We start from the raw sequence: 13,090 nt of genomic DNA on the forward strand, positions 1-13,090 counted from the left end.
AGTACCTGACTCCCAGGTTCATGAGTAGTAAAGAGTACTGAACAAACACTGAATGCTAAAGATATTGAGAGCATTAAATGAGATGTAAAGGCTTTAGCACTCTGCCACATAATTGACATTAAATATTACATTACTGTTTTCAGTGATAAAATATTATTAGATAGGGCCAGTGCTGCGGTGTAGCGGGTAAAGCCTCCACCTGCATTGCCAGCATCCCATATAGGCGTCGGTTTGTGCCTCGTGTACCCCAGCTACTGCACTTGCATTCAGCTTCCTGCTAGCAACCTGAGAAGCAGCAGAAGATGGTCCAAGTATGTGGGCGCCTTCACCCACATGGGAGACCAAGCAGCAGCTCCAGGCTTCAGGCTGACCCAGCTCTAACTGGCCATTCGGGGAATGAACTAGTGGATGAACGATCTCTCTGTCCCTCTAACTCTGCCTTTCAAATAAAAAATAAGTAAGTCTTAAAAAGAAATATTGTTATATATCTTCAGGACAGATTAACAGATTTATGAAAATAAGAATTTTTCGTTAATGTTTCTCTTACTGTTCTGAAGGACAAAGTTATTCACATGTGGATTATCTCTTTGGGTCTTTACTGGGGATTTATTAATGTTTGGAAATGCTACAGTAGAAAATAATGTCATTAAATTATTTTGAAACTCAGCCTTTGAATTAACAAATGTGAATTCATTTTTGTCCCAGAGAGAAGAGGTCCTCCCTTCCAGGGGCCCCTGAAGGCGTAGAGCACCTGGAGAGCTGCTGCACCCCTTCCACTGCTGGATCTCACTGTGTTGGTTATGTGGTCACCACTTTCTCTCCAGAAGGTAGGGATTATGTTAATTCCCCACAGGTGCTTCATACAAGTACACTTTTCTTTCTTACCCTGGTCTTCATTTGCTCAACACACAAACCATCTGATGTTTGTAGGTTAACAAGACAGGTGTCTCCAAATCATTACGAGGGTTGAACGTGTTGCCTCGAAAAGCTGTTTCCTTTTATGAAAGAAAAGCTGAAAAAATATGGTAGTCCTAAAACCTTGACGTGACTGCTCTTCAGATTCATTCTTTTGGAATGAATTCAAATATGTATTAATGGAGGAGGTTGGAAATAACATGCATTTATATAACCATAATTGTTACTCAAAAGCATAGAATAGAAATCCTCTCTGTATGCCCTAGTTTTTTTTATTTAGCAATTTATTGTAGCATTTTTCCTGTTGGCAAGTATCATCCACATCATCTGTAGTATTCCAGTTTAGGATACAGCATAAACCAGGGAACCACTTTGTTATATTTGGGATGTCTCTCTTGCAAACATTGCTCAGGTGAACATCGTTGTATCTGTGCTTGATACTTTTATAAAACCATAATGTCTGCAGGATATTAATAATGGTGAATTAGTCTGAGGTTAAGGAATATATGTGAAATCCCTGCGCTTTACATTCAGTTTCACCAAGAGCCTGAGACTTATAGTGGTAGGCATTTCACTGCTTGAAACACCTGTATCCTGTATCAGGATGCCTGAACCAAATCCTACCTCCTCTTCCATTTTGCCTTCCTGCTTATATGCCTGGCAAGCAATAAGTGATGGTTCTAGTACTTACATTGCTGCTACCCACATGGGACAGGAGTTCCTGGCTCCCAGATTCAGCCTGACCTAGCCCCTGACTGTTGTAGCCATTTGGGGAATGAACCAGCAGAAAGAAAATCTCTTTGTTTCTCTCTCTCCTCTTCTTCTTCTTCTTCTTTCTGCCTCTGGTCTTATGTTGTTTTAGCTTTTCAAATAAGTAAGCCCATCATTTTAAAGCAATCAAATTTGTGGTTCAAAGACTAAGGAAATTGAGACACTCTACCAATTTATATTCTCAACAGAACTGAGTGGTAATGCAACAGTGCCACTTTCTCTGAAGTTTCGTTAATGTTTTATACTGTTATTATTTTAATTAAAGCTGATGAGAGAAAAATACATGGCATTTTAAATTTTCATTTGCATTACCAATGAGAAGTATCTTTTTATTTTAGTTTTGAGTTCTTGTATAAATATTCTACTTATGTCCCGTGCCAAACTTCATGGAGCCTTTGTGGTGTTTTTATTTTTTAAAGATTTATTTTATTTTTCATTAGAAAATCAGATTTACAGAGAGAAGGAGAAACAAGCAACTTCTGTCGGCTTGTTCACTCCTCAAGTGGTTGCAACAGCCAGAGCTGAGCTGAAGCCAGGAGCCAGAAGCTTCTTCTGGGTCTTCCCGGCAGGTGTAGGGTCCCAAGGCTTTAGGCCATCCTCCATTGCTTTTCCAGGTCACAAGCAGGGAGCTGGAAGTAAAGTGGAGCAGCCAGGATATAAACTGGTACATGCAAGGTGAGAACTTTAGTCACTAGGATATGTGCCATGGTGTTTATTTTTTATTATTGATAAATTGAAGAATCATTAAGACTATTAAATGTATTAATCATAAATATTGCACTTATCCCTTACATGTTTAGATTTTCATTTTGTATTTTGTGTTGGCGTTTTTGACAGTTTATGTGGTCTTATTTTTGCCATAAAAAGTTAGCATTTTTATGAGATTAATACTATCATTTTCTCCATGGTTTCTGGTTTTGTTGTTTGTAACTTGGCTTTTTTCTTTCTACTATGTAGTATGGAATGTTATAATCATAGAAGAGGTAAATAACTGCCTAGGACATGTTTGGCCTAACTAATTAAGAACTCATGACTAATCTTATTTTTGTTTCCTATTATCATTTTGAAGCAAAACTCAGATATTCTTTCCATCATTTCATCTTTTATTACTTCAGTGTGTATTCTGACTTCAGCTACAATTCACCTAAACCCATAATTTATGTCTGCTATAGTTTGGCTGAAATCCCTAACTTCCATTACAACATATTTATAATGTTCTATCAAACATCAGCATTAAGATTAATGTAACAAGTTACTATTTTTACCTAACTCCTTTAAAGTGTAAAGGAGATAAGCAAGGGAAAATATTGCTTATATGTCATATATTGAAAACAGAATATTGAACACGGACAAAAATGTTGAATATGAACAAAAATCTCATTTCTTTTATACTGAATTTATGTCTCACTGAAATGTATAAATCTTTACACCATTATGTGCTTCATTTTCCTATCCTATAAAATAGTATCCTAAATTGTAAATTTTGTTATGTTACGGACATGGAGTTTCTAAATTTGTTAGAATAAAATTTTACATGTGCCTTTTCCAGAAACATCGGGTTTATATAACAATTGATAACATCAAAGACAAAATTGCATATCTTAAAAATTTTGTGTCAGTTCAAAGACATTATCTTCTTAAGGTCTTCTGTAGAACTTGATTGTGAATGTAGTACTAATCAGAAAATTAAGGAAATATCCATGATAATTAATGCCAGAATAAAACACAGATTTTGTCCTTTTTCAAAGGATGCAAAACCCAAATTAGTCTCAAGTAGAAATAGAATTGGCATTGTTATAAAAAACAGAAAATTAAAGAACAGAAAGTTTAACATTTTTACCCACAGTCAAAATTTTTTTTCAATACTCACTGAACATGTTTGGAAAGTAAATAAAACATTCTACAAGTTGATAATTGATGATTATTGAGTGTTCATGATGTATAACCTACTAAATATTTATCATCACTTGTCTCAACCCTGATAACATCTCCATGATATTGCATAACTTTTGTTATCTAACTTACGGAGGTAATAAATCTGACTGTGTCCCTGGAAGCCTGAGACATAAAAATTCTCACTTTGATTCTTGAGGGAGATTATTTCATTTGTTTTTTTACTTCTGGTAGTCAATTTATCAAAATAGTTGGCTTAAGTGTCTAGAGTGATAACTTCCATTTCTCCTGGCTCAGTGCTGATGGAAATAATCTGCCTAATATCACTGTGCAAGTCAGTGAGCCACTTGTGGATTCTCATCTGAAATGGATGTCATGTCTTGGAACCTTCACCACAGGTGTTTTCCTTATAGGTGTCTCGACAAGCATCTGAACTGGTCATTTTGTATTCAGATTATTTTTGTTTGCTCCTCTGAGCAAGATAGCACACTTGGCATTTCATCTGGGCAGGGTGATCCTACCTCTGGTTACAGTATCTTTCAAAGCCCTGGCTGCTGTGCACCCTCCTGACCAACATGGTCCTTGGGCAAGGTGAACAGCAATGAGACAGCAAACAGGAGCAGGCAAAAGGAATCTGTTGCTAGAACAGCCTTCTCTTCATCAGAAAGCTGTTGCCGTACATGTACTAAAGTATAATCCACAGATTTGAGCCATATACACATATGTGTGTATATGTAATGCAGAGCATGATGTTTTAATGTATGTGTATCTTGTGAAATGACTAAAGCAAACAAATTACCATGTTTATTGCCTCGTATACTTATTTTTTCTTATGAAAGTTTAAGATATATTCTTGATGTTATTCATCACCATCACCATGCCATACCAAGTCTTTTAAGACTTATGCATAGTGTCTAATTCAGATTGTACCTTGAATAAAATTTTACTCATGTCCACTCTCTCTTTCCTAACAGATACCACTGTACTCTCATGTATAAGTGAAAGCATGAAGTATTTGTCTCTCTGTGCCTAGTTCATCTCACTAAGCATAATGTCTGTTAACTTCATCCATGCTGTTGCAGATGACTGGATTGACTTCTTTTGTAATGTTGCATAGTATTCCATTGAACATATTCATATATGTACCACATTGTCTTTCCCATTCTTCTCATTGATAGATAGCTTGATTCCATATGTTGGCAATTGGGAACTTGAATGAGGGTATCTCTTGAAAATATTGTCTTCATTTTCTTTCACTGGTGGCATTACTAGGTCACAGGATAATTCTGTTTTCATTTTAATTGTTTTTTAGGACTCTCTGCACTTCTTTTCTAAATGTCCATACTAATTTACATTCCTACTAACAATGTACAAATGTTCTCATTTCTCTACATTCTCACCAACACTTTTGTCTGTTTTTAATTGTCATCCTTGTAGCTATGAGATAACTGCTCACTGTAATTTTTTTAAAATTTCATTTCATTTTATGGCAGTTTCATAGGCTTTGGGATCCCCCCAACCCCCACCCCAATGCCCCATGGTGGATTCCTCCCCCATGTTGCAGTATTACAGTTCAAATCCAGTCATGATTCCTTCATTGCAAGCATGTACCATACATAGAGTCCAGCATCTTATTGTCCAGATAAATTCAGCAGTTTCTTGGGGAGACCATCTCTGGTCTGAAAGCAGCATCTCACTCTAATTTGAGAAGAGATTCTTAAATGTGATCATCAAGTTTTACTTCACTGTTCAGTGAAGCATGTGTTACTGGCAGACAACAGAAAGGATTGCCTTGGTCAATCCTAGGAATAGAAGAATGGAAACTTTTAGTAGGATAAGAGTCAAAAACTAATGCATCTTATGTTTGACATAAGAAAAATAAAGACTTAATTAATTTATGACATAGTTTTCCCTGATTTTGAGACTGTTACGTCCTTACCTAAATTGACTTTTGCATTTATGTTATTTTGATTTTTAAAATAAAAGCTAGTTTATGAAAGATGTATTATGAAATTCTAACTTAGCCAAATTTTTCTCCATTATTGCTATTTTTCTTATGCACTTTAAGGTCCTTGTATGTCTACTTGCATGCATTATGTAATATAGTGCTTAAGCATTTTTATTATTAGCATATCTTTTTTAATAAGTGAGAATAGACAGCCATTACTCAAAACAGATTGGATGTTGTCCTAGGTTTTAATGCTTGTGGTTGCTATCTGAAAGTGCGCATGAATTAATCAAAACATGAAGTAATGAGAGGAAAAGAATGAGTGTTCAAAAATGCATTTGCAAGGTTCCCTCTAAATAGCAATCACAATTTCAGATTAGGGTTTTTTTCCTGGGAGACTGTGAATCATGATTAGGTGAGAATGCAGGCCTCAGGTAAGCCCCCAGGGCCTTGGAGCGCCTAACCAGTATTCCATCCTCAAAAAAAAAAAAATGCTCCTTTAGTTATAAGATACAGTTTGAAATACCAGAGGGAAGCAAACCTGAGAATGGCACTTTATTCCAAAAATCATCTCAAGAGTCTGAAGGTTTAATGATAAGATACATGGTTACCAAAAACAAACTATATATATATATGTATCAAATAGGTTTCTCATGTGGTGGTATTTTATTTTTACTGTTTAGGGATATACATTTTTATTGAGCTGCAATAAAAGATTATGTGTAAAACTTATACACCAAGAATGAATCACTGTTGAAAATTGTGTACAACGTTATTGAGCATCTGTACAAAGGAAGAAAGGAAAGATTATTTATTTCTTTATGTTTTTCTTTTTTTTTTTTACTATTAATTGTATTTTTGACACATTTTAGTTGCACTGGGCTCTGCTTTCCCCCTCCCCCTCCCCTCCTCTCCGTTCTCCCCTCCAGGTTCACAATGTGTGTCCTTTGAGAAATTACCCAAGTCCAACATGCCTCATCCCTGTCTCCTACATAGGTGGCAGCAGGACAAATGTTTGGGCCATCTTTCACTACTTTTCCCAAGCCCATAGCAGAGAGCTGGATTTTAACTAGAGAAGCCAAACAAACTGACACCTGTATAGGATGCTGGAGCTGCAGACAACAGCTTTGCTTGCTGTGCGACAGCATAAATCCCATCAACGCCTGACTATTCAGAGTGCCTGTGTGCTGAATATAATATGAGGAATCTTCAAAAAGCTTCTGGGGAGTGAAGTTTAAAGATAAGTTTATTTTCTTGCAAAAAAAAAAATGGAAACAATGTGCATAATACACATTTTTTATTTTTTACCATTTTATGATATAATTCCATAGGCTCCTTGATCTTCCCTATGCCCTTTCCAAATCCCCACCCTTCCCCCACTGATTTCCTGTCTATTTTACATTAGTATAGTTCTTCACAGACAGACATAAGTCCATTATTCTGCTATTTAAGTGTCTGCTGAGATTGTGGGCATGGACAATGGCAAAGTCCAGCATCTTATTGTCAGGATAAATTTAGCATTTTCATTGGGTTTCCATCTTGTCCGGAAGTACAAATGCATACTGCATTGTATCCTCACATCAGGATATGATATTCTCCATTACACAGTTAGTATACATCCCCTTAAATGAAAAAGTCACAAGTTAAAGTCAACAATGGTAAGAAAAATAGAAATTTACAATGCCATGAAGTTAAATAACATGCTTCTTAATGACTAAATGTATCACTGAAGAGGTGAAAAAGAAAATCAAGATTTCTTGAAGAAAATGATTATGCTGTATGTTCCATGAGTCAGTGAAGAATTCAGTATGAGAAAATAAACTGTTCCAATGCAATGAAAGTAAAAATAAAAAGAAAAACATCAAAATCCATGAGTTATAGTATCTGCTGATCTTTGTTGGTGACATGTGTCTTCTGTAGGCAACAAATAGATGGGTTTATGTTTTGACCCAGTCCACTGATCTATGACATTTGATTAATGAGTTTAATCCATTTACATTCGTGGTTAATATGGATCAGTGGCAGTGTGGTCCTGTTTTTTTTAACCATGGGTTTGTTGTTTGATTCAGGCTTCTGTTGTCATTTCACTGGGATGTTCTTCACGTTTGCCTTTGGTTTTGTCTATCCTTTTGTCTGTCGAGAGAACATCTTTAAGTATCATTTGTAGGGTAGGTCTGGAAGAGGCATATTCTTTGAGTTTTTATTTACTATGGAAGAATTTTATTTCATTTTCAAAAACAAAGGAAAGCTTTGCAGGATTCGTTATTCTGGACCAACAATTTTTTGCTTTTAGAATCTGGAAGATGTCATTCCAATCTCTTCTGGCCTATAGAGTTTCCTGTGTGAGATCTCCTACTAGTTTAATTGGCATTCCTCTATATGACAATTGATTTTTTTTTCATGAACACATTAAAGCATCTTTTCCTTATGTTCAGTTGAAGAGAGTTTGATTATCATATGCCGTGGTGAAGTTTGCTTTTGATCAACTCTAATAGGAGTTCTTTGTCCCTCCTGTATTCTGTTTCCCAATTCTCTTTCCATATTAGGGAACTTTTTGTTTATTATTTCTTTGAATATATCTTTAAATCCAGCCTCTCTTTCTGCACATTCTGGAACTCCCATAACTCTTACCTTTGTCCTTTTAACAGTGTCTCTTGATTCTTGAATACTTGTTTTACCTTGATCCTGCTCTGCTTCCAGCTTTTCAATTGCTTCTCCCTGGTGACAGGAAATATCTTCCAATTCTGAGATTCTTTCTTCTGCCTCATTCATTCTATTTTGGAGACTTTCCACTGAATTTTTAATTTGCTCTATTACGTCCTTCATTTCCAATAATTCGGTTGATTTTGTTTCAGTATTGCTACTTCCTGTTGGATATATTCCTTAAATTCCTGCATGTGCTTCCCGTTGTTGATAAGAAGCTTTATAACAAGTGTTTTGAATTCTGTATCCCCCATTTGCTTGATGTCTTCCTCAATTAACTCTGAGGTTGGCAAAGACTTTTGCTCCTTTTCAGGGCACTCTTCAGTAATATTCATTGTGCCTCTGTCTCTTCTTTTGCTCTTAGTCATTGCATTTCAGGTTAGTAGATTGTTGCCCTTAAGGCAGGTTTCTAAGCTATGTCACCCACAGGTCTACAATTCAATTTTACTTATTGTTGATCAGGGCATAGTGAGTGAGACCATTGTTTACACATTTTTTTCTTCTTATATATAGAGGTGAGGGTGACACAAGGGCAGAAACCATGCCTACCCTTCCTCATGCAGCATTACCTGGGTTTGGGGAGCTGCCACCCGATGTCATCCCCATTGTGGAGCACTTTGTGAGGGTTCTGCTCCTGTGGTTTTGATAGTTCTGAGATGCTGATGGTAACTGCTCCACAGATGAGAAAATCTTTCCAAGATTGATTGATTGGCATAGTCCACCTCCGAGTCTTCATTAGCCCAGATATTTGCTGTCAGACTTTACCAGGGTAGTTGATCATTCTGTTCTGCCCCCCTTTTACCTTTGAACTTGGAAGGCAGTGTTCCCGGGTCTGAAACTAATACCAGCATATATTGATCAGATTTCCCCAGTAAGATTAAACCTGTATATAAGGTGGAGAGAGAAATAAAGAGATTTGGGGGAAAGATTTGTCAGAGGAATTGGCTGATACAGTTAGGGAGCCTGAGAAGTGCCACAGAAAGTGGTGGTACAACTTGGGTCTCTAGAATATTGGTGGCATAATTCAGTCCAAGTGTAAAACCTAAGAACCAGGAAAGCAGATCATGTTAATTCTGACTGCAAAGCCAAAGGCCTAGACCCCTGAGCATGTGTATCCCAAGAGGCAGAAAGTGATGGCTTCTTAAAAGTTTGTGGAAAAATGGAATTAAAAGATATGCAAATTTTAATGCAGAAAAAATTTAATCCTTGCATAATCTTTTCCCTCTTAATATATTTTATTTATTTAACATGTTGTTTTAGATATGCTAATTTGTATATTTATATGCCATATTAATATTAGATATTGCTGGTTATTAAAATTCATTTTAATGCATTTTTAAGATATATTCATTGGAAAGGCAAAATTCAACAGAGAAAAAGAGAGAAGGAGAGAGATCTTCTACCTGCCTGTCTGTTCCCCAAATGGCTTCAGTGGCAGAAGCTGGTTAGGCCAGAACTCAGGGCCCAGAACACTATCCTGCTTGCCCGTATGGGTGACAAGGACCAAGTATTTGAGCCATCTCCTGCCAGTTTCCCATGCACATTTACAGGGAACTGGATGGGAAGCTTACTTAAGCTACACTCACATGGGATGCTGGCTTTGCACACTGCGACTATATTCACTGCACCACAGTACCAGCCCCACCATACTCTTTTTCATAATATATATTTTGAATAAAAGTGTTAAAGACAACTTACATGTGTACATTCCAAAAATCTTTTGAACCAAAATAAGCTTGTGCTTTACCTGTTTTTGCAAAAACCTTTTGAAGTACCCTCAAATGTTTATATACACAAAAATTATTCAAAACAAAATAGGGGAAAAATACTCAAGACAATTTCAATCCTCATTTCTTTAACTGGTGATGGGGTCATAGCTAGCATTTGTAACTACCTTCCTCTATTACCCATTCTGTATTCCCTTTAACTTCAGCAAGCTCCTAAGCTGATTGTGCTTCATTACCATCCAGAGTAAACCAAGTCTTCATTCCTAAAGAATATGGTGGGCTACTCATCTGCCTCCCTGATGGGGTGGCTGTGATTTACTATGGGCCTGAACCATAGGGTTTAATAATACTGAAAGAGACCCTAAGAATTCTCCTTTTTTCCCAACCTCTTCCATTTTTCTACAATGGAATAGCTGAACCATTTCCACTTGGTAGTCGAGTTCAGTCTCCAGCCATTGCAACTCTGATAGACTGTTCATTCAGAGGCATGATTTTCTCAGCAATCAATAAGCAGTCTTAATTACTAGTACAATGGGATCACTATTTTGTCTCCTAGTGGAAGAACAGCTTCCTTGGAAACTAAGACTTGTAGGCTAACAGAGAAAAGTCTTAGGGACAGGAAGCAATTTTACTATGAGTAGTGGTGAGTGGTGGTATTCCCATTTCCAATCCTTGATTCCTGGACCCTGATAATTGATAATTGATAATTGGCTATAGGAGGGCATAAAGGGAATACCATATCTAGCAGGTTGAGTTAGTCCTTATAAGAATCTTTTATTCATTAAGGTTTACTCTTGTTTCTTGTTGTTTTTCAGTGCCTAGTATGTGTGTTGGCACAGGTGTCTGCCATTATGTTGTATCTAATGATGTTCTCTTTGAGCCTTGTTTCTTTCATCGTTAGAAAACCATCTTGGATTGTTTCCCGTCTAATTTCTTTTCTTCTGTTTTTGCTCTTTCCTTCTGTAACTTCTGTTACTCTAAGATGGACCACATGGACTGACCATCTAATGTCTTGCAATGATGTTGTATTTTCCTTTTGTTATTCATTTGGCAGTGTTCCCAAAACAAAACAATTCATCAAAAGATTCTAAGCTGTTATTTTCCAAAAGTCCTTAAGATTCCCTGGGTTTTGTGTTGTTTTAAGTAGAAGAAGATTTTGACTAACAGGCCAGTGTCTGGAGACAAATTGTCAAAGTTTGGATCCTCTTCTTTCGCAATTTAATAACTCTGTGACCTTGATCAATTTAAAATCTGTGTGTCTCTGTTCTAATCAGAAAGGGGGATTAAAGTATATCTACCTCAGCATTCTGAGAATTAAGTAAGTTGGTATTTGAAATGCTAAGAACAGTTTCCTAGAATGTAGTAGTCCTTATATGTGTTTATGATTAATATCATTACTACTGTTTTACAGATGATATTTTCTTAGTGTCGCTAAGATACCACCTATTTTCAGATCAAAGTTTACTTTATTTCTTCTAAGCAAACCTTTTCCTTCAGTTCAGCTTTTTTTTCTAATGGCAAAAGTTTTCTGAATTCAGTCCCGGGTTCTTATTTGACAGTAATCAGATGATGGGAAGCTTTGTCTTTCCTGATTTCAGGAGCATTAGGGGACTTGGACAGGAGAACCAGCCTTCACAGTGGATAATGCTGTGGGAGTGATACTCCAAAGCTAATCTTTATTCTAGGATTTTTTCCCCCAGAGGAGCCCCCTTCATTTTTTCTTAGGCATTAAAAACCTCAACTCAGTGGATATGGATGCTGCACTTTGTACAAACTTTCAGTTTCCCCAATTTCATCCCCTGCTCTAACTCCCACTCACTGCTGCCCTCGTATTAGGCATCACTGAGCCCATGAACCTCCCAGGTTTACAGGACAGTAGGTCCCAACTGCTATGAACAGAGATGTCCTGTGTCCAGCTCAGCTTCCTCTCTTTCTAGTTCACATTTATTTCTTAATCTTTCATCTAGTAACAGCTTGTCTTCTAGCTGGCTTGATGTTAACTACTTCTTATTGCTGCCCTGTCATTTTAGTGGGCCTTCAAAGAAGTAAATACATGTGTGGTATATATGCCATCTTTAACTAGAACTCATTTAAACTTTGTAAGCAGAAGAATGACCACATGAAATGGCAATTTGCAAAGATGACTCTAGAAGGAGTTTGAATTATAGCAGCTCAAAGTAAGGGATTAGGTTTCCCTAAATGTGATTAAGTCATGCATATGACTCAATACAAGATATAGATGATAAAAGTACTTGTTAAAATAATGACATAAGTCAGGCCCGGCACGATGGCGCAGTGGTTAAAGGTCCTCGCCTTGCACGCCCAGGATCCCAAATGGGCGCCGGTTCTATCCCAGCAGCCCCGCTTCCCATCCAGCTCCCTGCCTGTAGCCCGGGAAAGCAGTTGAGGATGGCCCAAAGCTTTGGGACCCTGCCCCCATGTGGGAGACACGGGAGAGGCTCCTGGCTTCGGATCGGCATAGTATCGGCCGTTGCACTCACTTGGGGAGTGGATCATCGGACGGAAGATCTTCCTCTCTGTCTCTCTTCTCTATATATCTGCCTTTCCAGTAAAAATAAAATAAATCTTTAAAAAATAATGACATAAGTCATGTATTATGACATGTAAAGTAATGCAGTGTTCTAAATGTAAGTTGAAATTTTTTCTCCTATTCTGAATAAACATAATTATTCTCAGGCCAAAACTAAAGTGACTGTCTTCAGAAATAGTCTAATCTCTACTTACTGCTGCAGTGGTTTTCCTGTATCACTTGATTTTACCCCATTTTATATCCTTAAATAGAATGTTAGCTTCTATAGGAAAAGAAAGGTTAGACTTTAAGAGCCTTTAGAGGTTTGTTTGCAGTTAACGACATTGAGGACTAAACTGCTACCTCGTAAGAAAGAAATAACAACTAAAAACAGGTAGAATATATATCATTTATTTTTGTCCTTCTTCCTTTGTATTACATACCCACTTTAAAACCACCTCTAGAATAGCTCCATAATGGCAGCAAATTCTTTGAGTTATGAGTTACAGGAAGAGGGAAACGCAGAAAAACTGTGCATCCACGTATTCAGTTCTGCAATGACTACCATGGGCTAGGCTGGACCAGACCAAGGTCAAAGGCCAG

General features: G+C 37.1%; 1 protein-coding gene across 1 annotated transcript in view; it reads left to right on the top strand.

Moving 5' to 3' along the window:
* Nucleotides 1-709: 709 nt before the first annotated feature.
* The window catches only part of MBD5 (methyl-CpG binding domain protein 5), a 120,158-nt gene continuing 107,777 nt past the window's right edge, over nucleotides 710-13,090 (top strand). Inside the window, exon 1 of the mRNA XM_040971547.1 lies at nucleotides 710-827. The gene's annotated coding sequence lies outside the window, so the exon portion shown is untranslated. The remainder of the gene's footprint in view (nucleotides 828-13,090) is intronic.

This window comes from Ochotona curzoniae, unplaced genomic scaffold (assembly GCF_017591425.1).
Source record: "Ochotona curzoniae isolate NIBS_2020 unplaced genomic scaffold, NIBS_Ocur_1.0 contig_2210, whole genome shotgun sequence".
Lineage (NCBI taxonomy): Eukaryota > Metazoa > Chordata > Mammalia > Lagomorpha > Ochotonidae > Ochotona > Ochotona curzoniae.